Source organism: Dendronephthya gigantea, unplaced genomic scaffold (assembly GCF_004324835.1).
Source record: "Dendronephthya gigantea isolate DGI-Jeju-01 unplaced genomic scaffold, DenGig_1.0 000349F, whole genome shotgun sequence".
Lineage (NCBI taxonomy): Eukaryota > Metazoa > Cnidaria > Anthozoa > Malacalcyonacea > Nephtheidae > Dendronephthya > Dendronephthya gigantea.
Window position 1 is genome coordinate 6,673 of NW_021163359.1, and position 26,423 is coordinate 33,095.

Consider the following 26,423-nt stretch of genomic DNA (forward strand, 5'->3'; position numbering starts at 1 on the left):
AGCTAATCTATATCCTTTCGGCCCAACAAACTTAAATTTAATTTACGCAGTTCTTCCTTAAGTTCTTTCACACTCATCTGCTTTGGATTCTTCCTACTGCATTCAACTGGACCAGTGTCACTGTTGTGAATCCCTAAATGGGGATCCAAAATAGACTTGTCAGCAAAACGCTCACCACAAATTTCACAATACACCGGTTTCAAAAGGATAATCAGCTCCTGAGAAAGTTCTTGGTTTTGGGCACATGTCACAATCTCCCTACTCGATAGGCAATCATGACAAAAAACATTGTTGTTTCTATCTTCCTGCCACAATTACAAAATCCTGGCTGGTCACAGTGTGATGAACACGAGACTGATAATGTGATTGTAGGTAGTTGGCATGGGCTGGTTCTCAGGTAGATAAAAGCTGCGCACATAGTTAGCTCTTAGAAGTTGCCACCATTTCCCTTTAGTATCTGTGCTGTTCGATCTGTTTGTCAATGCCAAGTCCTTCTTTACAGCAGCATGTTTGGCTTCTTTAGCCTGCAGGGAAATTGTGCCATATCCAACTTTATACATATCATACAACTTGGTAGCGTGGTATGGAATTGCGTATCCAACTGTCCATGTGGTGACATTCACAGACGTGGGGTAGAATAAGCACATCAAATGGAAAAATAACTTACAATTGTCCTCAAGTTCCACCAGGTCTGCAGGTGTGGCAGACAGCTTATTGAATATAGCACAGGCATTCCTCAGGTAATAAACCATTCTACCCAATGCCAGCCGTTTTAAAGAATGCAGAGGTGTTTCGTTAGGAAACTGCAAAGCATCTACTAAGCGATATGCATAGAGTGCTAAAGCAGTGGCCTGCCCAATAAGTCTGGTACGAATCTTATTGTCTCCTATTCTTATCATCATGATGCTCTTTGACTTTGCTTACCAGGAATCTCAAGCCGCAACCAATTGTTTGTGACTGGCTTACTGGATTACTTGTACTCGTTTCACTAGTTAGGGATTCACCAGTTTCAGTCTGTGAAGCATCAGCTGCGAACTTTTAGTAGAGACTGGAGCACCTAAAACTTCAATAAAATCATGAAATTTGTCCCTTTGCACAGATTCTAAGTATATAATGTTCAAAACTTGCTGCCATGCGTTTATCTCACAATGCAGAGGTTCAGGGCGTTGTCTTTCGGCAAATACACCAATACGAGGGGGACCCAGTTGACGTATGCCATTTTCCATATACTCTAACATCTTGCTATGTCGTGTCTCCTTTAGTGTAGTTGGCAGTGAAGAAATGTACGCTTTTACTAACTTTGCATGTTCCTCTCAGGTGGCATTAGTATAAGGTTTCCAAGTATCGGTATCAGCATTGCCAATAGAACCACCCATTGTTGAGATGTTGGCTTTGCTTACATTTGCATATGGAGAGGATGTGTAGCAGCCTGGTTTAACTCATTATTGGACCAGCCTTGCCATGACATATCTGCACTCGGTTGGAATTCAACAGTACACTGCTTTCCTGCAACTGTTAGTACATTTCCTTCAATAAAGCCATTTCATCAGTGTGCTGCTTCCAAAGATCTTCTAAAATTTGATGTTTCTCTTCCAAGCTGACACAGTGCAGTAAATACTGGAAATCTCTACTTCGGACACGGTCCCCAAGATTCCACATAGTAACACTTCCTATTAGAATAAATATAGGGCACATAAGCACTGTGATTATATATCCTAAGAAAAGTCAAAAAATGATAACAGGTTTCATCAATGCAACATGTTGCACTCCTGAAATTTTTTCCATATTTGAAGCTAAGTTAGTTTAATACCATATTATAGGATTGATAAATATAGGATTGATTTCTCATGTTCCATGCTTCCACACATCCATGTATTATTGCCTATTTTACTCCAGAATTTACAGTACATACCTATTGACATTGTGAGATCACTTGTCTCTGGAGCACCATCATCAGAAAATTGGAATATGAAATGATTTTCCATTTCATTAAACCAAACAAGCTTTTTTGAGAGATGTTGTACTCGAAGATGCAAATCAATAATCATAAAGACCAGGCCAGTGATTGTCCTTGAAACTCCTGATGTGCCTGGTAACTGCTCAATATCACCAATGTCAAGATTTTTCACAAACAAGTCAACAGCTTTAGAGGATACTGGTTGAGGGTGCCTCAGATCCAACCCCAGACAGTTAATATTCTTTGGCAGCCATATCTCCTTGTTGGCATTGAAGTAGGATGCTTGTGTCTTGCAAACAAGTGTAAACTTTCTTCGGGACAAGAAATTCTGGTACTTCAAAGCTAGTGCGTTCTTCATGGCTTCAGCTGAAATTTGGTAATCTTTCATAGAGTTTCCAAACAGTTGTTGTAGATGCTTTCCTTTTTGTACCCAATAAAGACCTCGGTGATAAATTCTTTTGTGCATTAGCTACTATGTAGTCCCAAGCACCATACAATGAACCAACCTATTAATTAAAATAGTGATCTAGGATGAAGAATTTTTAGTACTATATAGTATTTACTTATTTCCATTAACTAGTTACATAAGATCTAAAGGTCTTTCTTTGATGAGTACCGTACCACAGAACCTCTGGCATTTGACAAAGTAAAATAAATTTAAGGGTACAACACATGTTGATGATGGGTCAAGTATGATACCTGGCTGTTTATATAGCTACTCAGCAATCTGCCCCATTGTGCTTCAACTTTTTACTTTACTCTATGTATTGCCAAATTATCTTACACGCCAAGGGGAGACCCTTACAGCCTAATGGGCTAAATTACAGTCTCTATCCATATGTATACCTCTCCTCCATGTATAAATGTAAGGGCCTTCTCTGTCTCTTTTCTTCTTCTGTATCGTGTGCTTGAGCTGGAGTCATTAATCATATCTTTCAAAGTGGGATTTTTCATTCTCTTACTCTTTGAAAATTGTTTGTAATCTAGGCCAAGTGAAGAAATCATTGACTTCAGTTCTTGATTCTCCTGTGTTTTAACTGACATTTCCTGTTTAATTGCTTCAACTTGCTCGCTTTTCTCTTCAAATGCTCTGTTTAGGTTTACCAATTCAGCATCTGAATAAAGTAAAATATCAATAGAGAGGATGCCATGTATATGGTATGGTTAGACACAACACTGCTTATATTAAATATTCAGTTTGAAAGTATGATTATACAGTGTATTTTGAAAAATATATCGAACCTAAACTTTGTTTACATCATTCAAGAGAGAATATAATTCATTGTATTCTGCTTCGCTTTCTATTGGATCAAAAATCACTCGTGCTTATTTCCTTGCCAAGAAGCGCAAACAAAGTTTAGGGGTCTACAGGCTCAGAGAGATATGATATAGTCCAACAAATATTCGGGTAATGCTCCTAATTTTTACACCAATCAAAATCAGCTTACCTTTATTGCTCAAACTTTTCATAAGCTCGACCTTAGCGTCTTCCAACTGCTTTACTTGGGCATGAAAACGAGATGCTGTCGATTCGCATTCTCGGATTGTTTCAGTCATACGATTTTCCTTATCTAACTACTCTCTTCGTCGTTTGTTTGCAATAAAAACGGGTGAATTTTCCCAAAATGTTGCCAGTTTTTTTTTCAGAGTTGCAAAGTCCCTTATGGCCTCTTAACTTCGAACATTTACGACTTCTTTTGCAATATAAATCTTCGTCTTCTTGAGTCGCCATCTTGAATCTACGAACTTCCGTACATAGGTCAACCTACGGCTTTCCACAGTCTTTCTTTTACACTTTTTTGAAAGCATAAGGTATTGGTTAGGCTACAAAAATATATATCTACACAATTCGTTTAGTTAGGAGCCTGCACGACATTTGTATGAAGATATTTTCATCAAAAAACCTCCACTTTTTGCTTAATTTCCTAATTTCCCGCTACTATTAAAGACCTTGTAGGGTAGCCTAAGTGACAAATGTGGATATACATGTGCTTTACACACCCCTTTCGTCAGATCTGTTTTTGATTGTTTTGATCAGTCCCTAGAAAGCCGTTTTATCAGAAAAATGAGGGACTAAAAATGCCATTTTACTGCCTTTTATGCTCATACGTTGGTCAAAATAAGTATTTCTTATAGAGACCATATATTTTACATTGTTTTAAAGGTATTTTTAGATTCAAAACATAATCAGCTTAGTGGTATTAATATTAATGAAGCATGCTTATTCAGCCGCCCCTTGACAGTCCCCATTCTGTCTTGCGCTTGTCACATGATCATCACGACGCGATGGGAGAAAATTGAGGAAATTTTGCCAATGTGACATACTCTTAATTTCAAAATGGAACAAAAAAACGGGACGCACCCCCGAATTCTCATGTAAACTTTACGAAAAACTCCCCCAGTTTGAAAATCCGGACAAATAAAATTTGAGCGATGACTTTACATAACTCGCGTGTGTGGACTGGGGGCGAAACCACTGTTCGTCAAGAATAGTGTGCTGCCTCGCAACTATAAAACTACACTATATGAAAAGTCCAAAATATCAAAAGTTTAAAAGTGTTTTAAAAGTTTTTAAAATTTGCCAGTTATCTATGGTCAAGCGTCAAAAATATCCTGTATTCTAGATCTAAACTTTGTAATAGATATTTCTTCTCTCAAATTAGTTAGTAACAAGTTCAAAACTTTTGCTTCTGGAAACATGAAATGGTAATCTATCACACAGTGATTTAATTGAGATCCATTTGCTAATTGATCTCTCCCAGAACACAATTTTGAAAGAATGATCTTGTATTTTCTGAAATCTATTTACCACTGTATCAGAACCGAGTAGCAAGGGGTGGCAGTAAAGGAGAATCGGTTTTATCATTACTTTAAATATCGACTCCGCTAAATGTGTTGTAACCGTTGATCTGATTAATGCTAATAGTCTACCCCTTGACATCTTCTTGAACAACTTGTCTGTCTGTTGTTTAAACGTCAAAGAGTGGTCCATTAAGACACCCAAGTATTTGTAGACTGTTCAATTTTCTACTTTCGTTTTTCCCGCCATTATACTTCTATACTATTCAGATGATATGAATAGTTTCTTTTTAGTTCCATATATATCGCACAACCTCCAACTTGGTTCCTGCCGTACTAATATGCATTCAAACCTCGATTCAGGGGACTGTATCTTTCTTGATTGCAATATTTATTACATTGATTTGCTATTTACACAAGTTTAACACGTCTCGTTCACAAATCTCGAAGCCTCTGCCCAAGGCCAACAACAATACATGGTTTCATCCACCGGTGACATCACTACATATCAAATTACACTGGATCAACTATTAATTAAATTATATTTACATAAGTATTCAAAACAACCACCGCTGTATTAAGGAACTGCTGGCGCTGCGCAGGGAACCTACAACAATATAGAACAGCCTCAGTTTTTCCTAATATTACCATGTCATCAGCATATAATAATATTTTACATTTCTTTATTTCCATTCCCAATATCATTTATATGTAGTAAAAATAACAATGGCCCCAATATTGGGCCCTGGGGAACTCCACTTGTCACAGGTCTATCGTCAGAATCTACACCGTCATATTTGACATTAAAACAATTAGTCTTTGATCCATTCCAATTCTTCGTCCTGAATGCGACACGCCGGAAGCTTGGATGGAAGGACCGAATGGTCCACTGTGTTATATGCTTTTCGCCAATCTACATATACCACTCCTGTATAGTTGCCTTTATCCATATGCATACGGAAATGGTAAAATAATAAAGTTACGTCTTGGGTTGTACGCCGCCCTTGCAAAAACCAAATTGACTTTGATTGAATAGCTTGTTACTTTCCAACTATTCTTAAATTTGTTGATGAACTAGTCGTTCTAGTACTTTTGAAAAGGTTGGCAGCACAGAAATCGGTCTGTAATTCTCGCATGAGTCTTTGCCATCAGATTTGAAGATTGGTGTTATTTTGCCACACTTTTCAGCAGTAGGAAATAAAGATTGTTGAAGTGACATATTGACAAGGGGAGGTGATATCTCTTCTGCCCTATCACAAATTAAGTTGAAGGTAATTTGTCATTCCCAGAAATTGGTATCTAAATAGGTCGATGATTCTGGGGGTTTGTATGCTATGCAAATTAGGATAGGCTGCGATAAAAGTATAAACAACTCAATCCCAATAGATTCAATTCTGTCACCCTCAAGATCATAGCGCCAGTTCAAGTCAAATATTTGAATGCAACTACAAGTGCCTTGCATTAGACTATTGTTAATCTAGTCATTAATTTATTCAAACATTACTATCAATTGCATCGAGTTTGTCAATAACAGCATTAGCCCTTTTTACACTGATGATGAATGTTTAGTTTAGTTCAAAAGCTTTGTTTTTAATGATCATAAAATTTTTTTTCGCTAGTTGAACGGAGTTTATAAACATGTCCATCCTAACTACAAGAACATTTAGATATAGTCAAAGGAATTGTTGTCTTATTTCTTTTAACCAAAGACCTTTATACTGACTAGAATCAATTTAACAGTTGCAGATGCATCACAATGAGCAGCTTTAACCAATTACAATGCTCAGCATCTGTTGTAATTTTGATATTGGCGAGCATCGCCGACTATCTGCGAGTGATGAAAACCAGGCTTTAGTGGCAACATTTAGTGACGGCTCGGCATCTGGAAGATCTTCAGAAAAATCATCAACTTCTTTAACATCAAATCCTTCTTTTGGGTTATTCATACACAACTCTCCGCACTCATCTTTCTTTATCTTCAAATTTGTAAGTAAGTATGTTTTCTCATTTTTTACTGAATCAACAAAATCTTCCCAAAAAGTTAAACTGATTGATCTAAGTGTGCCAGTAGTTTTCCTGAGAGGTCTGTATTGAGCAGTCTTCACAAGCTTTTCTCCCAAAAGATTCATCACTTTAGCCTTTACGGTAACTAGCTGGCCAGGAACCATCAACTTTAGTATCTTGATTGGAACCACTTTATTGCAGAGAGAATTCATAGAGGAATATGGCAACGACTTTTGGTACACCACATTTTGCAATTTTGTCATTGAACTCAAATCTGCAGATTTTTACAAGGCTTTTCTTTTCCATTGCTGTTTCAACCTTTTATGGGGAAAACCATATTGCTTTTCCCACCCCTCCTCCACAGTTAGGAGTTGTCACGTGATGTAATGAATGTTTCAAGGCTTCTGTACTCCCGTGACATTATGAACATGAAGAAATTGGTAAGCAAATGGAGCAATATTCTGTTTGTAGTGAACTCTTCAATGAAATTCACGCTGGGGATTTTCTCTTTGACTTCTGGCCATTTCTTTACAGCTATCGTTTTGTGCAGCGGCATCCTTAGTAGGGTTTTGCTGTGGGCTTGACGACAAGCCTTATTCCTTTGGTAGCGAAGAAATATTTCGGAAAATACAGCGAAGGGCAGAAATTCACAATTGTTGAAGCATTTCCCATGGTAACACGCATTGCATAATGCTGGTATAAAACATTTATGCCAAGAAGATGTGGTGTAAGAAATCCTTGGAGAATAACAGTTTCCGAATACTCAAGTAGAGAGATATTCAATATTATTCAACAAATTGTTGCACGAAGCTCATATGAAGTTGTGTGTGTGTCAAGTGATAAACATATTACGATTGTTTTCGCCAAAGAAGCCAGGATTAGGCATGTTTTTTGTGAGTTAATGGACTGCAAAATCCTGCAAGAAAGTTTTCTCAAAAGCTCCACAAAAGGGAGGGGAAAAGTGGAAGCTATTAAGCAATTTGGGATGAACAATTGCTTATTATTTGCTTCAACAGTACAGTTGAGTGACTGAAGTCTGCATGAACATGAAAAAAGATAGAACACAGACCATGTCTCTATTGACTATGTATTGATGGCATCAAACTAAAGGTACATGGATTTTGAGATTTCGCTCAGGGGGGGGGCTGTGCAAAGTTCAGTGGATGCAAGCAAAAGGTGTATAAGGCTGCCTGAGCAAATTGGGTCATGGTCTTGCTGCCCTTTGGATTATCTTAAGTTACAAATTTAGTTTGCCCAAGCCTCAATATCCTTAGTCTCCCCCGCCCAATACCCCCTTAGCCTTTGTGTTCCTCTAAGCCTTGTTTTAAATTTGATTAAATATCAGGTGCACAACGTTTAAGAGAAGCAAAGTTCAATTTTAATGAATAGTCTAAAAACTCTGATGCACACTAGTGCCACAAAATATGTAGCATTTAAATATTGAACAAATATTTTTCTAAATAAATAACTTCCTTGAACAATTGGGGGCAGTTGTTCAAAAATAGGTTAGTGCTAGCCTTGGGCTTAATTTTAACCTGCTGTTTTGGTTTCTGTGTTTTTCAAACAGCCGTTCATTTCAAAATTTCACCAAATAAAACTTCCTAAATCCAGAAATATTTGTGGGAAAACATACTCAGCTTTATAAACAAGGTTAAACTAACCAGCTTTTGGACAACTGACCTTGCTTTGTTACTGATTGATAACACTAGCTTAAACTTGGTGTCAGCAACATCCTCATAACCAGTTACATCTGTTCGCGCTACAGCATATTTCAAGATCAGTGCCATGCATTATTCTTAAGGTGCAGTGGTTCTGCCTTTATTCGGTCAACCACTTCACCCAGCAGAGGTGGAAATTCTGTTTGAGAGCCTTTCTTGGCAATAAAACCCGTAACCTTATTTCTAAAAGAAACAGAGGTTTCATAGAGGAGTTCGACAGTACTTTTTTTTCTCAGCAACAGCTGATGCCACTTTAATCCTTTCTTGGTATACCCAAGGCTTCCACTTATGTGAAGTCCTGACTCCAAAAGTAGATTTTGTATCTGATATGTCAGCCTTTTTAACATTTGCAAAAGGTGAAAAATAAGTTGCAGAAATTGAAAGCTCGCCTGCAAGAGATGCGATGTATATGGACCTAATACTATTGTATTTTGCCTTGCTTACAAGGCCATTCCTGTATAGCATTTTTACACTTCTAACAAAATTGGTTTTAGATTTCTCAAAAGCCTTGACATTTTCATTTACAACATTAGGAATTACTTTTTGGATTACAGTAGGTGATTCGTTAAACATATCAGTGAGTACATTAGCTGAATTATTACCTTTACATAGGGTTGCCAAAAACCTCAGTAAGCTGGTTGCATATTACTTGGAGTTCCTCCATGAATTCTCAATGCTACATTTTTGGTTTCTTGTATTTTTTTTCTAGCTGTTCTCTCAGGACCACTTATATTTCCTTTTTCATCAAGAACTGTGGGAGACTGTAATAGTTTTTTGGTCATAGATTTAGAGAAGCAAAATTCCTTTTCTGAGTTCTTCCCAAAAGGTTTCTATAAAACATATAAAACATATAAAAGAAACTTTACTCCTAAATGTGTAATAATGTAATATAATTCACAATATGATATAATTATGGAAACTAAATATGATAACAGGGCCAAGTTTAGGGATCAGAATACTTTGTTTTCAAATGACTTGTTGATCTAAATGACAAAAGTTACTCTTTGCCAAATAATAGTGTACCAACCTGAATATTATACAAAAAAATCTGCTTCATCTATTCCTACTTTTTTAAATAAACAAGATCAAACCAAGCTGTGCTATTTTCTTTTTATTGAAAACATTAATTGGACTTTCCAAAAGGGAGAAAGCCCTGCACACCCTTTCTTTGATAAGCCTACTTAATGGGCCTGAATTGGAAATATGCATCAAAAGCTCATTAATAATTTGTTTGTGACACATTTAATTTTATAGTACAAATACCTTTTGCATGACTTTCTCTTTATAAATGTTTCCATCTATTGTTTTCACCTATTGAAATACAAAAGCAATCAAGGTTCTCAGGGGTTGATTACATTGATCGGGCTATACTAAAATCCTTCCTAATAGCCTATCCTAAAGTAGCCATGTCTTCCAGGTTTATTTCAAGTGAATCTAAAACCACAGTGTAAATAGCTTTGAAAGAAATGAGTCAGCCCAGATAGCTGGGTCCATGTATTCGGCCCCTCAAAGATATATTTGTAATAGATTTTAAGGGAAAAGTCAAATATACATTTCTGCCAGAAAAACTAACCTTATTTTGAAGGTGTTTTAACTTTGCTTGCTTAGATTTCATATTTTGTTTTCAGCCACTAGCCTTTGTGTCAGCTGTTCTTGCTGTCTTCGCAAAGCAACGTTTCCTTCGTGGCATTAGCCAGTACTTGTATAATAACCTAGAAGACTCTCAAATGCTGAAACACCAAAATAGAGAATTTTTAATCGAAAATTACAATGCGAAGAAGGGATATCAAACAATTTGAACAAAAACAAAACTGTACCTTATAATCAGAGTTGTAAAAATGTACAAATTTCAGAAGATTGTCCATCAGGCTATGAGCCTATTGAAGCCAAAATATTACAATATCACACGTCCAAGGAAAGCACGCTTATCGTCATTGGAAAAACAATGCTTAAAACGGGTTTCTTAGCGCGAAAATTGACAATGTTGGTATGAATCAAAAGATTGAAGCATATATTCTAAGAATTTATTCAAATGAATGTATCATAGCAACGAGATACGCGAAAAAAGGCTCTCCCCATGCCGAGATAAAGCCCATACCATACGTCAATCAAATATGGCGTCATATTACAAAATTTTTTGGAACACTTCCGTTGCCGGGAACACCAAAAAAATTCCCAATGTGATTGGACATCATTTAGGCGAATGTACGGTGGCCCATAGGTACAATACACAGCTAGAAATACACAATACACAAATAGAAGTACATGAACACAAATAAAAGTACACTAACACAAATAGAAGTACACTAACACAAGTAAAAGTACACTAACACAAGTAAAAGTACACTAACACAAGTAAAACTACACTAACACAAGTAAAATGTGCACTAACACAAGTAAAATGTGCACTAACACAAGTAAAATGTGCACTAACACAAACAACAAATGTAACCGATGTACCGCAAAAACATACAAGTAGAAGTACACGAACGCAGCGTACAAGTACACAAACACATACTAATAGAAGTACACAAACGCAAGTAGAAGTAGACAACCATTACTCATTAAGCGTTAAGAAGTACACAAACAAGAGCATTATTGGTATTATACGAATTCAAAACGATACTTTAAAAAAAACTTTAAAATTCCAAGGCTCTTTGTCTCTGGAGTGGTCATGGAAGAGGCAATAAGAGACTATTTCCGGAAGAACTATCAATACAAAACTATATTGAGATTATTAGAAAAATTTCATGGCATAACCATCTCGAAGGGAACACTTTTGAACAAGTTAAAAGAATACGGATTGCTTCGGCGAGGAAATGTTGTAGATTGAATTCGTGTAAGAGAATGTATTCAACAAGAAATAGATGGAGATGGTAAAATGTTGGGATACAGAGCTATGTGGAGGCGATTACAATCAAAATATGACGTGAATGTACCCCGTTTGGTTGTTCAAAACATTCTTCGAGAGGTTGACCCAAAGGGATCAAGACTTCGACGAGCAAACTATCTTTGAAGGAGAAACTATTTGAATCCAGGTCCAAATTATTGCTGGCACGTCGATGGCTATGACAAGCTTAAACCCTACGGGTTTCCAATACACGGATGCATCAATGGCTTTAGTCAGCCATATTTTTAGAAAAATTGTTGACAGATTTCAGTAAGTAAATGCGCATAAAATTTGCATCAACCTTATCAGGGTTAGGCCCTAGACACTTCATTTGAAATAAATTAGGAGATTAGGGTTTGAGACTAGGGATTTTCCAAACATCGGGTGCAAAAGAATGACTGGGCTTCTTCGAGCAAGGGGTGTCAACATGCAACAGGCCCGAATACAGCAGTCTATGGATAGGGTTGACCCAGAAGGTGCTCTTGAAATTAATATTATCCACCTGAAGGCAATACGGTGTTGCAGGACCGCTATCACTTGGCACGTCGATGGCAATCATAAATTGATTAGGTAGGAATTCATATGCTATTGTCGGCTGTTTAAAGTGTTATGGTATTAGGGATATAATAATATTCCTCCATTCTCTTTTTATTTTTGCTTTGGATAGATGGCGGTTCATAATTATGGGGGCATTGATGGTTATTCTCGTATGGTGGTCTACCCAGCATGTTCTACAAACAACCCCAAGCATTGCCTGTGTACCAGCATTTCAGATCAGCTGTTCAAAAATTGGGCCTACCCACCTGTGTTCGTTCTGATAAAGGGGGCGAGAACACTGACATTGCGTGTCTGGACGCCTTAACGGATGTTGTCACATCCGTTGAGGGCTCCAGACAGAGAAAGCCACATAGCTGGCAAGAGTTTTGCATAATCAAATAGAAAAGTTATGGAGAGATCTCTTCAGTGGTTGTACATATCTCTTTTATAACCTCTTCTATCACATGGAGAATGAGGGTATACTTGAACCGATGAGGTGCATTTGGCAGCTTTACATTATGTGTTCCTCCCAATTATCAATTGCCACCTTCAGTTATTTACAGAACCCTATAACAGAGCACCAATCAGCTCAGAGCAAATCAATCTCCAGAACAACTTTGAGTTAGAGGCATGCTATCAAATCCAAGCAATAGAATCGCCAATGAATTTACAAATCAGGTAAACAACCATAATGAATGAACCATGGAATGTGAAACCAATGCAAACTCAAGCAAACAAAGTTGTAATGTTCCTTCTTTTGAATATTTAGAATTGAATATGGTGTGGATTGGGACAGCCCAATACCTGAAAGCAAAGTAACAGAAGATGAAAGTACTGTGGTACCAGAAAACAATACTTTCGTTAAGTGAAATGGAGTTAGAAAATCTTCGAAGTCTGATCAGTCCTTTAGCTGATTCAGAATTTTTTGGGGTTGACATATGCACTCATGTTCTAGGTTGTATTGAAGAATGTTTACAAACAAGAACAAACCAATAAAATGTTTTACTGTAAAGAACTGTCAGTATGTTCAACTTGATGCTAATGTAAATATTTTATCTCTTTATGCATACATTGTGTTGTATGTATATAAACACCTCAAATTGTGCACTACATTGCACTATAAGTAACAAAACATCAACAACCTAATGAAAAGCTCAACAATATCTAATATTCAAACAATACCAAATCCTTCTTCTTGAATATCCAGAGCAGAATCCATATTGAATTTAAATTCTTCATATGTTGTTACTAGACCAGGAAGCTCAAGTTCTAGAGACAAGGGTTTGCATTGTGTAGGGTGGAATTATTCTGCAACACTGTTATAGAACTTTGAAAACCCATAGGAGGAACTGCTTTGCATCCTGTGGCAAACATCAACAGTCTTGACAGTTTACGTTCTAAAAGTAGATAACATAATATTACTTTTCAATTGAAATGTCAAGGTTTCTTTCAACATATATATAAAAACTCGTTCAAAGAGAAGCCGTCAAACATACCTTCAGTGAGAACATAATGCTTGAAAAAATCTTTATGGAGGTTGTCCACACTGTCAAATTCAACCAATGACATCACATCTTCAGCAGATAATGGTTTAGAATTGCCAGACACCAGAAGAGGTTTGGCTTTCTCATGATGATTGCATATCAAATTCAGCCTTTCAGGATAGAAATACTGAGTGAAGAGATAATGATGCCACTGCCTGGGAACGATTTTGGTAAGTAAGAGCATATGGGAATCCTGCTTCTATAAGAAGGGTTTGTAATACATGGCCATAACCAGTGATGGAAGATCTTCTTCTTTCACATCATTTATCTAAATGTATATATTTAAACTCGTTGATATTTGCCTTATATCCAAACTTTAAAACAGTTAAAACTTACCTTTGAAATGGCATCAGTTACATCAATATCAACCACATCTTCCTCAGTGATATATTCACCGAGATCTTTAGCATTTGGATTGCAAAAATAGGAATACACTGCCTGGGAGAATATATGGAAGCCTGGTCCACACCATGGCAAATCGAGCTTGCCACCATTCTCCCAGCAACTTTAAAAAGGTTAAAGCAGACAGCATCTGAATTTTGGAAAGGTAGGATGTAGGAGTTTCTCCCCTGAAAAAGGAAAATATTTCACGACCCTAGCAAAAGTTTTCGTAAAAGTTTTCATTCTCAATTTCATTCTCATTGATAGGCAAAGTGAAGTCAAAGTTCCTTTTCTTAAAAAAAGCAATACTATCTTCAAATATGCAATCTCTGCTCACAGCTTTTGTGGACTGCTTGGAAGTGGTTTCCATTTCTTCAAAAAGCCATTGAGGCTTTTTTCACTCTCAATTTCTTTTTCAAATTCTGAGTCGGCATTTATGAATTAAGGGCACATGATCCAACGTGACCTGCTAGTTGCTAGCTAAGGCTAGACAAGGAAGCTAAGGCGTTTTCATTCAAGGGTTACAAAAATCAAGAAGGGCTTGAAACTGATGGGAATGAACTAATAGCTATTAATGTTCTGCAATACATTAAATAGAATGCTAATAAACACTCACCATTTGCATCTAACATGAATCAACAGCTTTTTCTACATTGCCACCGTGTAGATTCAATGCAGTAGAAATCTCGGCTTCAGAAAAGGCTGGTAAAATATCTTTGATATTGCTCATATCTATGAAGCCGATTTTAAAACCCACTGTTCGTTATCATACCCTCTTTTAAACTATTAATGAAACTTCTGATGAAGTTCCCCCAGGGCAAAACGTCTGTGTGTGTGCATCAGTAAGTTGCAGCAATATTCTTTCATGATAATCATCACATTGGACAGTGTCAATATTGGAAGTTTCTTCCTAGCATTTAATGTAAAAAAAAAATGAAAAACCTACTGGCAGCAGTATGAATTGCATAACATTTTAATAATACCATGTACAGATGTTCTTAAATATTTAATTTTATAGTACTTCTCCATTAAAAGTGTTTCCTCATGTTCAACATTCATTGTGACTTGCAATCTAAAGACCAGATTAAGACAGAAGCATAAATTAAATTTCATGCTTTAGTATTAAGTAAATAGAAAATTTGATAACAGACATTATATTTACAACAAATTTACTTTTTGGTATAAAATTTTGAATTGTTTTATCTTTTGGCAGGTTTCATTACTTTTAAAGGAAAATGCTTATTAGCTACTCGCAATTCCTCATCCATACAACATTCCTCTTGATGCTTTCAGTCACTGCCACCATAACATCACAATTCATACATGGTACTAAAGGAGCAGCTTCTACATCACTCTGAAACATGTTCATGTGTTCAGCATCTAAAAATCATGAACCTTACCTTGGGCTCTGGGACACAGGTTTACTTGGATAGCAATTTATTAAAACTCACCTCACCGCTGGCTATGGCTGCGTCTGGTATTTTATTAAGGTCCTTCTGAATAGGCCTAATAAAAGCTATAGCTTGGCCCAACATTGCAGTGTCGTGAAGAAAGGGGACGCTATATCACTTAGGAGGGGGTTGAATGTGAACAAGTTCACCAGTTTGTACACCACGTCATAGAATTTCAAATCCTCCACTTTTTGTTTGGGGTATTCTTCTTCTAATTTCACCTGAACGTCCATAGGACTCACTTTCGAATTAAAGCAAATTTTTCTGGGTCCTAGTCCAGCTTTCTGCAGCTCTTCTTTCAATGCAGCGGAAGGGAGTGTACATTGCGCACAACTATGCAAACAAAAAAATGTGCGAGTCCAAGTCTCTCGCTTGAATGATACTGCATTTGGGTTTTTTTTCCATGGGTTAACTGACTGGGTAGAAGAACTGAGGCTTCTATGGTTATTATTGGCATAGGGCACTAACAGATTTCTGAAATTTCCCAGGACCCTTTCCCTGCTGAAATTTCTCAAAAGAACCACGGTTGAAGCAGTTGTGGATGTAGTAGCAGTTGAAGGTGGAGACTGAGTCGTTCCGTTAGCTTGATTTGTATTTATGGTCGTAATGTTTAAAGATTCTACAGTCTTGGAGCAGTTTGGTGTAGGAGAATACTCCGAAAGTAATTTCTTAGCTTCTTACAAGAGAGAAACAGCACGCTGTGGATCAAGCGCCTTCTTGAAATCACAATTTTCCATGTTTTTATTGCGTTTTGGCACTAAATGATAGTGTCGGGTCTAGTCCCTTGGAGACCGTAAGTTTAATATTGGTTTCTGAGTGCCATGCAAAATGAAAATAGTCATAATTGCAAGTACTCAATGCAAAATTGCAGGTTGTAATTGGGCACTATTGCATTATAGCATTGAAAAAAGAGCATTATTGCATTGAATGATTTCAACTACAAAGTCCAAAATGCCATGATAAACCTCATAATTCTCAAATACATTTTTTATGGATATTACACCTGATAGATTTTTGCTACACACTGGCTTCCCGAGAAGCTTTGTAAGTCATAATGGTTTGAATTTTACAAGTGACAAATTTGGACAATTTCTTAAAATGAACGGCATCAAGCATATAAAAACTGCCCCATATCACCCAGCGTCAAACGGATTAGCGGAACATGCCGTACAAACATTTATAGAAGGCATGAAGAAGATGAAAGATTGAAGTATTGAAACAAAAGTTTCACATTTTTTGTTTCAATACAGCATCACAGTACAGACTGCAACAAGGAGCTGACTGAACAAGTTACTGATGCGCAGGAAGTTAGTATCAAGATTAGATTTACTGACACTAGACGTGGGACAAAGAGTAGGAGATCTGGTATATGCAAGGAATTACGCCTGGGGCAAGAAGTGGGTTCCACGTCGCATTAATCAAAGAACAGGACCAGTATTGTTCACATTACGAGGAGACACTACTGAGAAAGTAATTCAAAAACTGTGAGACAGAAGAATATTTGTGACATTTTTGGTCCTGTCATGCAGTTTCAAATTGTTTATATTTATGTTTTGTGCTGGAAACCTAAGTACAGAAATAATCAAAACATCTGTTTCAAACCACAAGTGCCTCAAATTGGCCAGTTAGTTGGCCTGAATTCAATAGCATAGGAGACATGTAGTGGAAACTACTCAAGACTGCCCTACTCTTATTGTTCCATTGATATCAATCAACAGAGTTAAAGTTTTTTTATATTGGTTTAGTGACTTTAATACTTACTGGGAAAGGATTTGGTAGGCTGGAAAGAATGTATATAATAGTTGAAAGATCAACATTTGAAATTTTATTGTATTAATGTTCAGTTACTCTAAAGAGTAAAGAGAATTAACCTATTAAAAGATTCTCTTTTTTAATTGTATTGGATTTTGTAGCAAGGCCTTAATTCTGTTCATTCTGCTAAAAAAACACTCAACCTTTGCATTTGTAAATGGCGTAATTAGGAGCAGTTCAATGATGTGCATCACATTCTTACATTCTGTTTCAGTGATGTCGCATTTCCAGATAGTTTGCTATACCTTTTAGTTCTTCTCCATCTTTTTCCTTCCAAGTACGTAGCTTTTGACGTGAGAGGAAAATGACATGAGAGGAAAATTTACAAATGAACCAAAAATATTAACTAGTACCTTTAAACAATTTCATTCTGAAAGAACTTTGTCTGTGTCGCAAAGATAAGCAATGACAGTGCAAGTGTGGGAGATCTGTATATTCCAATTAGAATTAGGTCTGGACATTCGACTGTCTTCATAATAGTTACCTCAATCCTATGACAGTTTCTTGCACAAGGATAACCAATCATCATGGGAAGTTTAGAATAAACAGCTGTTCCATGATAAAGAGTCATTACTGAATAATGCATAGCATGTCTTCATTACTGAATAATGCGTAGCTTTCAATCAAGTCATCCTGGATCTTCTGCACTAAATCTCGTTTAAGAAAAAATTAGGATATCAGCTGACGTATAATTAATATCTTTTCGTACATCTTCAATGCGTTTGTGCAAAGATCTTGCATTAAGATAACAGATTTTTAAATCAGTGGGATTCAGCATGTACAACAGAGTAAAACAAAGATCTAATTTATACTCATTTCTTAGTAAGTGCATTTCTTCTACTACTCTAGGAATCGATGGAAATCTTACTTTTGCACAGGCTAGTTATATATAGCCCTCCAATTGTTGTTACTTGGCTTAGGGCGACGTAATGAATATGAGGAATTTGCTCTCAGGAATTGTGACTGAGTATCACCTTGTGATCGATGAGCCGTTTTTGCGGCAGCTGGCCTTAAAGGAAATTGCTTTCTTACCGCTTGAGCAGACTTTGTTTTACCTACAGCAAATTGCATTGTAACAGGTTTTTTTGGTGTCCAAGTATTTAGCAGCTGAACTAAGGCTTGATATTCGTTATCTTGCATTTCATTTAAAATCAACGGCTCATTATTTGGTAAAGAAGACGGTATGCCAAAACGTAAAAAGAGGAAACATAGGCGCCCCCCTTGGATAACAGATGAAATATTACAGCTTATACGAAAGAAGAGAAATATGTATCGGAAAGCAAAAAGGTCAATAAATCGTAATGACCTGTGGTCTAGTTGTAAAAACGTAAACAATGTGTTGAAGAGAAAATGTAATCTGGCTCGATGGGAATACTTAGACAATTTGGCGAATGATTTGCATAACAACGATAATAAAAAACTGTTCTGGAACTATGTTGCTTCAAAGCGTAAGGGGACTAATGATCTAATCTCCCTAAAGGTGAACGAAAGCGAAGTTATTACCAATGACCTGGATATTGTACGAACGATGAATGACTATTTTGCTTCAGTATTTACGGACGAAGACCTAGAAAATGTACCTACGTTTGAGAGAGTCGTAAAAGATGCTAAACTCACAAGATTACATTGCTTCCCAGAGGAAGTCTCTAGTTTATTGTCTGATCTGATGCAAAATAAGTCACCGGGTCCAGATCAAATTCATCCCACGATACTGAAGAAATGTTCGGGAACGCTTGCATATTCGTTATCCAAGTTATTTAATATGTCGTTCGCGCTGGGGATTGTACCAGATCAGTGGAAATTGGCTGATGTCATACCTCTCCATAAAAAAGGCCCAAAAGATTACCGGGAGAACTATCGACCAGTATCACTTACATCCGTCGTTAGCAAGATATGTGAGAAAATAGTTAGTAAAAATATTGTCGAATTCTGGATATCGATCGAATTTTCACCGCGAACCAGTTTGGTTTTATTAAGGGCAAATCTTGCCTTTCACAGCTACTTCACGTATTTAATGATTGGACGAGTGAAAAAAATAAAGGAAAATCAACTGATGTTATCTTTTTAGACCTAGCAAAAGCCTTTGACTCCATACCCCATAAACGCCTCATTATAAAGATGAATTCCTATGGAAAACAAGGGCCATTGCTCTCATGGTTGAACAGTTTCTTAACTAATCGTTACCAACGTGTCGTTATTAGGGGAAATTGCTCTGGATGGACAAATGTCAAATCTGGTGTCCCCCAAGGTACTGTTTTAGGGCCTATTATGTTTCTGATCTATATAAATGACATAACTAAAACTTAGAATCGTCGGCTAAACTTTTTGCTGACAATATGAAAGTTTACAGGGTATTAAATAACGTAGAGGAAGATCAGAATATATTACAGCATGATCTAACAAAGCTGGAATCCTGGAGTGCTGATTGGCAATTGATTTTTAACACAAAAAAGTGTGAAGTGATGCGAATTTCAAACTAGGGATCCAAGGATAGTGCAAAGTTTTAGCTATAATGCAAATGCTGTTATACTTGTGATTGTGCAAAAATGCGCGGTTATCCAGGTGATCTCGCATTCATATTTCAGCCAATCAGCGCTCAGAAAGTTTGTAAAAATAGAAATCCATCTTGCAGTGTTTAATCAATTATATCTTTTGTTATTCTTGATGGAACCATTCGAAATTTTGTGATTATGTTTAGTTATAAGAACTATAGCTCTGATATAAATTTGGAAAATAACCGTTGCGGGAATCGATCACTTGTCCTGACAGCACGAAAATATAACCAAACATACTCAAATTACATTACTGTAGTCGCGATATTATATATGGATATCAACCATAACAATATAATTAGCCTTGAATGCCTACTGTGTGGATCCACAGTTTTCATTTACAAACAACCCGTTCTCGCCTGAACTGAAGTATTAAATAAATTATGTAAACATTTTATAATAAAATATTTCTGAGAAGAATCCCACAAGATACTTTCAAATTGCATTATCTGTATAAACCTTAAAGTAAATAAACCTTGCATGATTTACATAACCGATGCGTGAATCAATCACTTGTCCTGACAGCACGAAAATATAACCAAACATACTCAAATTACATTACTATAGTCGCGATATTATATATGGATATCAACCATAACAATATAATTAGCCTTGAATGCCTACTGTGTAGATCCACAGTTTTCATTTTGAAGCATTTTTTATGACAGTAAAATTGGTTTGTGCATAGGCGTACGGGACTTTTAAAATGTGGTCGCGCAGATGAAACATGGTCTAACGTAATTAATGTAATAGTTACTTTGCCCTTCTTTTGGACTGATTGGACGCCTGTATATATTCAAAACCGATCCGTCTATTTACATAACCATATGCGCGCAATCGCACTATAGCCTACCTAAATAAAATACAAAGCACTAAATAAATATAGCTCTATGAAGTTGTGCTGTAAGAAAACGAACTAAATAATATTAGCATTTTAATTGTCAACATTTTAGCGTGAATTAACTGCAATACGTAAAATACAAAACAATGCTATGCTTCGTGAAGTTTGTGTTGTCTAGCACTCTATTCAATGAAGTATACGATCTAAATAAATCGCGCAGTGTAATATTCGATGCGTGTGTTTATAACGCGATGCGCGGATCAATAGATCAGTTCAAATATAGTGTTTATTATGTGTAGTAATAGTGCATGTCGTGTAGCACCTTAGCATACCATTTAACCTGATAATACTGATCGGCACTTGCTAGTAATATCGCCATTTGCTTCAGATTTGTACATTTTAAACAGAACTGTCTTGCTCCATTGTTTCTCTATAACAAATAGCAATTATTAAGCACTGTTATGGTTAAAAAATTTTTAACCTCCATAGTCGATTATACAGCAGTATCAATTGCTATCAACACATGTTAGATTCGTGAAGTACATTATCAAAATAAGTCGTGTATATTATGTTATGCGTGTAGTTAAAATACGATAGTGGATGTGGACGTATTCTTTCTTGGTTCTGCGTTTAATGAGTTCACAAATTCTCGAACATTTGCTCGCTTTTCGCTTAAAATATTTCAAAACAACACTTCGTCGCTCCATCGCTCCTTATTGTATTTTGCGCTTCTGAATATTAATCGCGCATTAATGCGCTGTTCAAGATGAAATCGTGTGTACCGGGAGGAACAACACACATATCATTGTAACAAATGTTATAAAATTTACAATAACCACAGTAATTCTTTCATATTTTTTAAATTGGAAAATGCTAAAAGAATATACAAATCAGAAAACTATATACTTGATCAAACAAACTTCCTGATACCCACCCACATAAGATCAAAGACGACAAACAAAAAACACTCCGCCCCCCGGAGTTTACACTATGACTGACTGACTGACTGTCTGATGTGAATTTTCGCCACTCACCACAATACTGCAAAGTTTCACAGAAACTTTGCACTAAAAAGAATGACTTTACAGAACCAAGTTACACTCTAATGAATAAACCGCTAAATGTTGTAGACAATACAAAAGATCTTGGCATAAACATTACCTCAAATTGTCATGGAGTTTGCATGTTAATCAATGTGTGAACAAAGCTAAATGCGTACTAGGATTTTTAAAATGTTCTGTGGGATCGAAAAATCATAAATTATTTTCCAAACTCTACAAAAGTCTAGTGCGTCCTATCCTGGAGTATTGTTCTCCAGTTTGGACTCCTTACTTGAAGAAAGACATAAGCTCATTGGAAAAAGTGCAAAGAAGAGCATCCAGGTGCGCCTTAAGAAGTAAAAGAGGACATGAAATGTCTTATGAAGAACGCCTACATATTCTACAATGGCCTTCTTTGGAAAAGAGAATTTCTATCATTAGTAGAGTGCTACAAGACAATACATGGAGCAAACGGCCTAGAACCAACCAAGTACTTTACATTTGCTAGCGAGTTTAGGCAATTAAGATCAAATCATTGCTTTAAACTGAAGATAGCTTCAGCAAAATTAAATAGTTATAAATATTCTTTCTTTGTACGTATTGTTCCAATTTGGAATAGTCTGCCCAAACATGTTGCAGAGACAGAAAGTTTAACAGAGTTCAAAAGAGGATTGAAAACTTATTTAATGGAGTAGATATACCTAGTAACTATATTTTATATGAATATGTAGATTCTATTTTTCCCTTACTTATTTGTTAATTTTGGAGATAACTAGATAGGGATAGTCTCATTATCTCCTTTTCACATGACCTTTATTTGTGTGAATAAATTATTATTATTATTATTATTATGCATTATAACACCTTACATTTACACAAGTACACAGTATAACAAGCAGATTAAAATTTTAGTAAATCTGGGTTTGTCCAATCCTTGTTTCTACAACAAAAAACATAATATGTTGACTTTATTGGGATATTAATGATCTTTGTGATCATATATCGTACACAAGCCTTGTTGGATTTTAAAGTTTCCAACATATTAATGAAAACTGAACATTCTTTCTCAAAAACACCAAGTGCACTAATCGACAGATTGAGGAACTTTACTGGTTTAAAATATTTCTACTGTTCCGTAATCGTATCTTTATATTTCACATGTTTTTGCTGCACATTTTTTCTTAGATCAGTTTCGTACCCGACGGTTAGGTTAGTTCAAGGATATAAAGACAAATGTCTTTGGTCACAATTAGTAGATCAGGACGATAGTCTTCGCCAGTAATTATTGAATGATTCGAGAATGATGGCAAGTCAGCATAGATGTTTTGATTACTCCTTCGGAAGGTTATTGACAGAAAATTTAGGATTGAATCGAGCCTCCAAGTAAATTGTTCTAGGTAGGAACTGCAACCAGAGACAACGTGCAACAATGATTCAGGCTTAAGGCAGAATGAACATTCAGAAGACGATGAGAGTCCTCACTTATGTAGAATTTTTCCGGGTTGGTAGTGAATTGTTGATGTACCGAATGCTGAAGTTGAAAATATTTCTTGGTAGTTTCAATAGACACATTGATCAAATACAGTTTACTTTGGGTGGAGAGAATTTTGTTATGCCGGAAAAGAACAAACCTTGACATTTTAGTTGATTTTCCAATTTACCTTCTTGACTTTTTCTGAATGACTTAACAACTTCTTTCGTTTAATTATATTGATAATATTGAGTGTTAGTATGATTAGAAGAAGATTTCCATAGGTGGTTTATTGATTCATTAGGAGAAGATTTCAAGACACTGCGGATAGTTGTTTGACATTAATTAAATTTAGTAGAAGGAGGAATGATGTCAAAACCAAATTTGTGTCTAGTTAGGTAAACATAACTAAGCAATCCAGAAATAGGGATGTCAAGCCATTTTCGGATGTACTGTTTGAAAACTGAATCCAGATTTTCAGAAATCCAGGTTTTTTGAATGGATGCTACTGTGAGATGCCACAAGAGTTTTGAAAGTATGTAACGGCTGTATAAAAGAATTTTATATTTTGGGTGCAGTGGCTTCAGATCTATATCTTTCATCAGGTCAGTGGTGGCCCCCCGCCAAAAGAAGCATCTCCGGTAGAAGAGAGAGTAATCAAATTGTTTGAAAACACGCCTCTGTTCACGGGACTAGATGATTTGAGACAGGTATGAAAAAAAAAATGAAATAAATTGCGTAATGTGTTTCGGGCAGGTTTGGGCACAATGTTATTAGTTCCCCGTCGTTTATATAAATATTTTTAAATCTAAAGTCAAAACGTTTACTGTAAAATATATAAGAGTCTTATATTGCAATAAAAATGTTTATTTTGTTGATTAAATCGTCTTTCGTATGTTCATTTTGGTGACAACCGTTGACATACAAAAGTTGATGAGCAACTAGGACAAAGATAAGTATTTTGAGCTGTACAAGAGTAAAATGACATTCAGAGTCGTCAAAATGATATGAATTTAATGATATTATTTTACATCTCTATGCAGTCGTTTACATTTATATATATTTTTTGTTTTTAGCTGCAGATAATGAATATGAAACGGTGACCGCTCTGAGCAATTCCGCTTTCGCATCGCCATTGTCACACTCTAGCATCAATGACATCGAACTGATCGAAAATCCTTCCCCAATACCTCCTTCGGTATTGTTGGCTGAAGATGAAAAGGATGAAGAGCCGACAAATATGAACATCCCTCCTTCATTGCCAGTACCATCTCGTATGTTGCCAGCCCTACCTGGCCCAAAAAAGAGTGATAACCGAAAGAGGACAACAAACCAAGATGCAGTTGCAAGTAGAGGTACTTACTCTGCAAAAAGAGGTATTGGCTTTGAAAAAGCAAAAACTTCAAATCCAAATCCAGAACATGAAAGGTTAATTTTTACAAAATAATCCCTCAGGCTCAGTCACAGTTCCCCCTGTTTCTTTTCTTTTCTACTTCAGATATTTGTTTGAATATTAGTTTTAATGCATCAGCTACCAGCCTGCCACATTCACATATAATATGTCAATGGTTTTCACTTTGCCCAGCAGTAACTGGCCATATATTATAAATTATCAACTTTATTAAACAATGAAAAATATAGGAATCATAGAAATAAATTCCCAATATGTAGTTCTTTATTCAAAATATTTATTGTCAATTATTTATTTTGTTTTAATGTTTGAACTTATTATAATCTGATCTTCAGTGCATGTATTATAAGCACACAACATTTTGGATACTCTACAGGGTGAGTAAAAAAAATATGACACTTTTAAAATTTAAATTAGCTTCAAACTTATGGCTGGAATTTGACAATTCCCATTGTGTACAATCAACAAGACGTGGTTAATTAATGCGAAAGTGTTTAAACCAATTGAACTAATCCAACACTCTTTTTTATTACAGAGCTTAGAATAAATTTAACTCCCAAAGGGAACAAACTTTATGTTCAAGGTTAATAAATGGGTTCACTTATTTGATATGTTTTGTATACCCATGAGATATTTTAGGCAACTTCTGTAATATATTACAGCCGATTACAGACACATTGCAGCTAATTTGAATTTCAAAGGTGTCAGGTTTTTTTTGCTCACCCTGTAGTGTAAATTTCAATGAACAATTTTCTATTGTACTGTATATACAAATAATTTAATGAATTAGTAATTAATAATGATACATTTTTGTGATAATTGAATTATATTATTATTTTACAAACTTGCTTATTTTGGTAACAATTCTTGCATTATAGGCTCAGTTAATTCTACTTTATAAAAAGTTAAAAAAAGGTGTTAGTTATATGTTCCCTGATTAGATGGCCATTTTGGGGTCCAACATATTCCTTCACCTCTGGTTGGCATATTGCACATGCACCAATGAGCTGGCACACCTTTTCCGGTTGCCATCTCACCTCCCCATGCAGTAGATGGAATCTCTGTTTTAGCATTCCAAAGGTTCATTCAATCGTCACCCTTGTTTTCTTGTGTGCTTGGTTGAATGCCCTCTCATTTGGTGTGTTTGGGGTGCTGTATGGGGTCATTTAAAATGCCTTTAAAGGGTAACCACTGTCACCAAGCAGAACACCATCATCTAGATCATGGTCGTGGTTCTCCAGGTGAGTGCATATGTTTCATGTACACAGAATATGGCTATCGTGTGTACTTCCTGGCCATCGTGCCACAATATTGATGAATTTTCCTAAAACGCTTTTAGAATATTTAGAAAATCCACCAACCCATAACCACTCCCTGTAGAAACACTAAGCCAAGAGAACAGTTTAAATACATATCCAGTTGCAAAAAAAATCTGTAGTAGGGTGGGAAAACCTCAGTAAAGTGCCACACCCCCAAAATTAGTCATGAACAAAATCTGAAGTTAACAGCATTTCCATCAGTGTGTACAGGAAAATATGAATATAATGTTACCTTCATGATGGCAAATTCCTTGTACATTGATCGAGTGATACCGCTTCCTGTTTACGTAATTGTTCTCGTGCACGCACGGAGCCTGAATTCGGATGTGGGTACAATCAATACATTCAATTACGCACGGAAAGCCAGCTAGTACAAAAAAAATATTTTTGATGTCTGCGATTTCTATGTTTGTTGGCCATTTAATAAACTCTTGCTGTCTCCTGTTAAGTGCCAAGGACACATCTCTTACGACACAGGACACTGTACCCAAAACCAAACGTATCTCCAACAACTTGTAAGAAGCTGCCTGTTGCGTAAAACCTCAGTGCGATGAGTACTTGTGAATCCGGAGAAAGAGCATGGCTGCATTGTGTATCCCTGACAAGGTCATTGTAAAGCAGATTTGTTATGTAGTTCATGGCATTTCGGTCGAACCTATATCTTGCTCTTAACTGGCTGTTACTAAAGCCAATCAT

At 36.2% G+C, this 26,423-nt stretch overlaps 1 pseudogene; it reads right to left on the reverse strand.

Moving 5' to 3' along the window:
• Positions 1-1,529: 1,529 nt before the first annotated feature.
• LOC114542427 lies at positions 1,530-26,423 on the reverse strand (annotated as a pseudogene).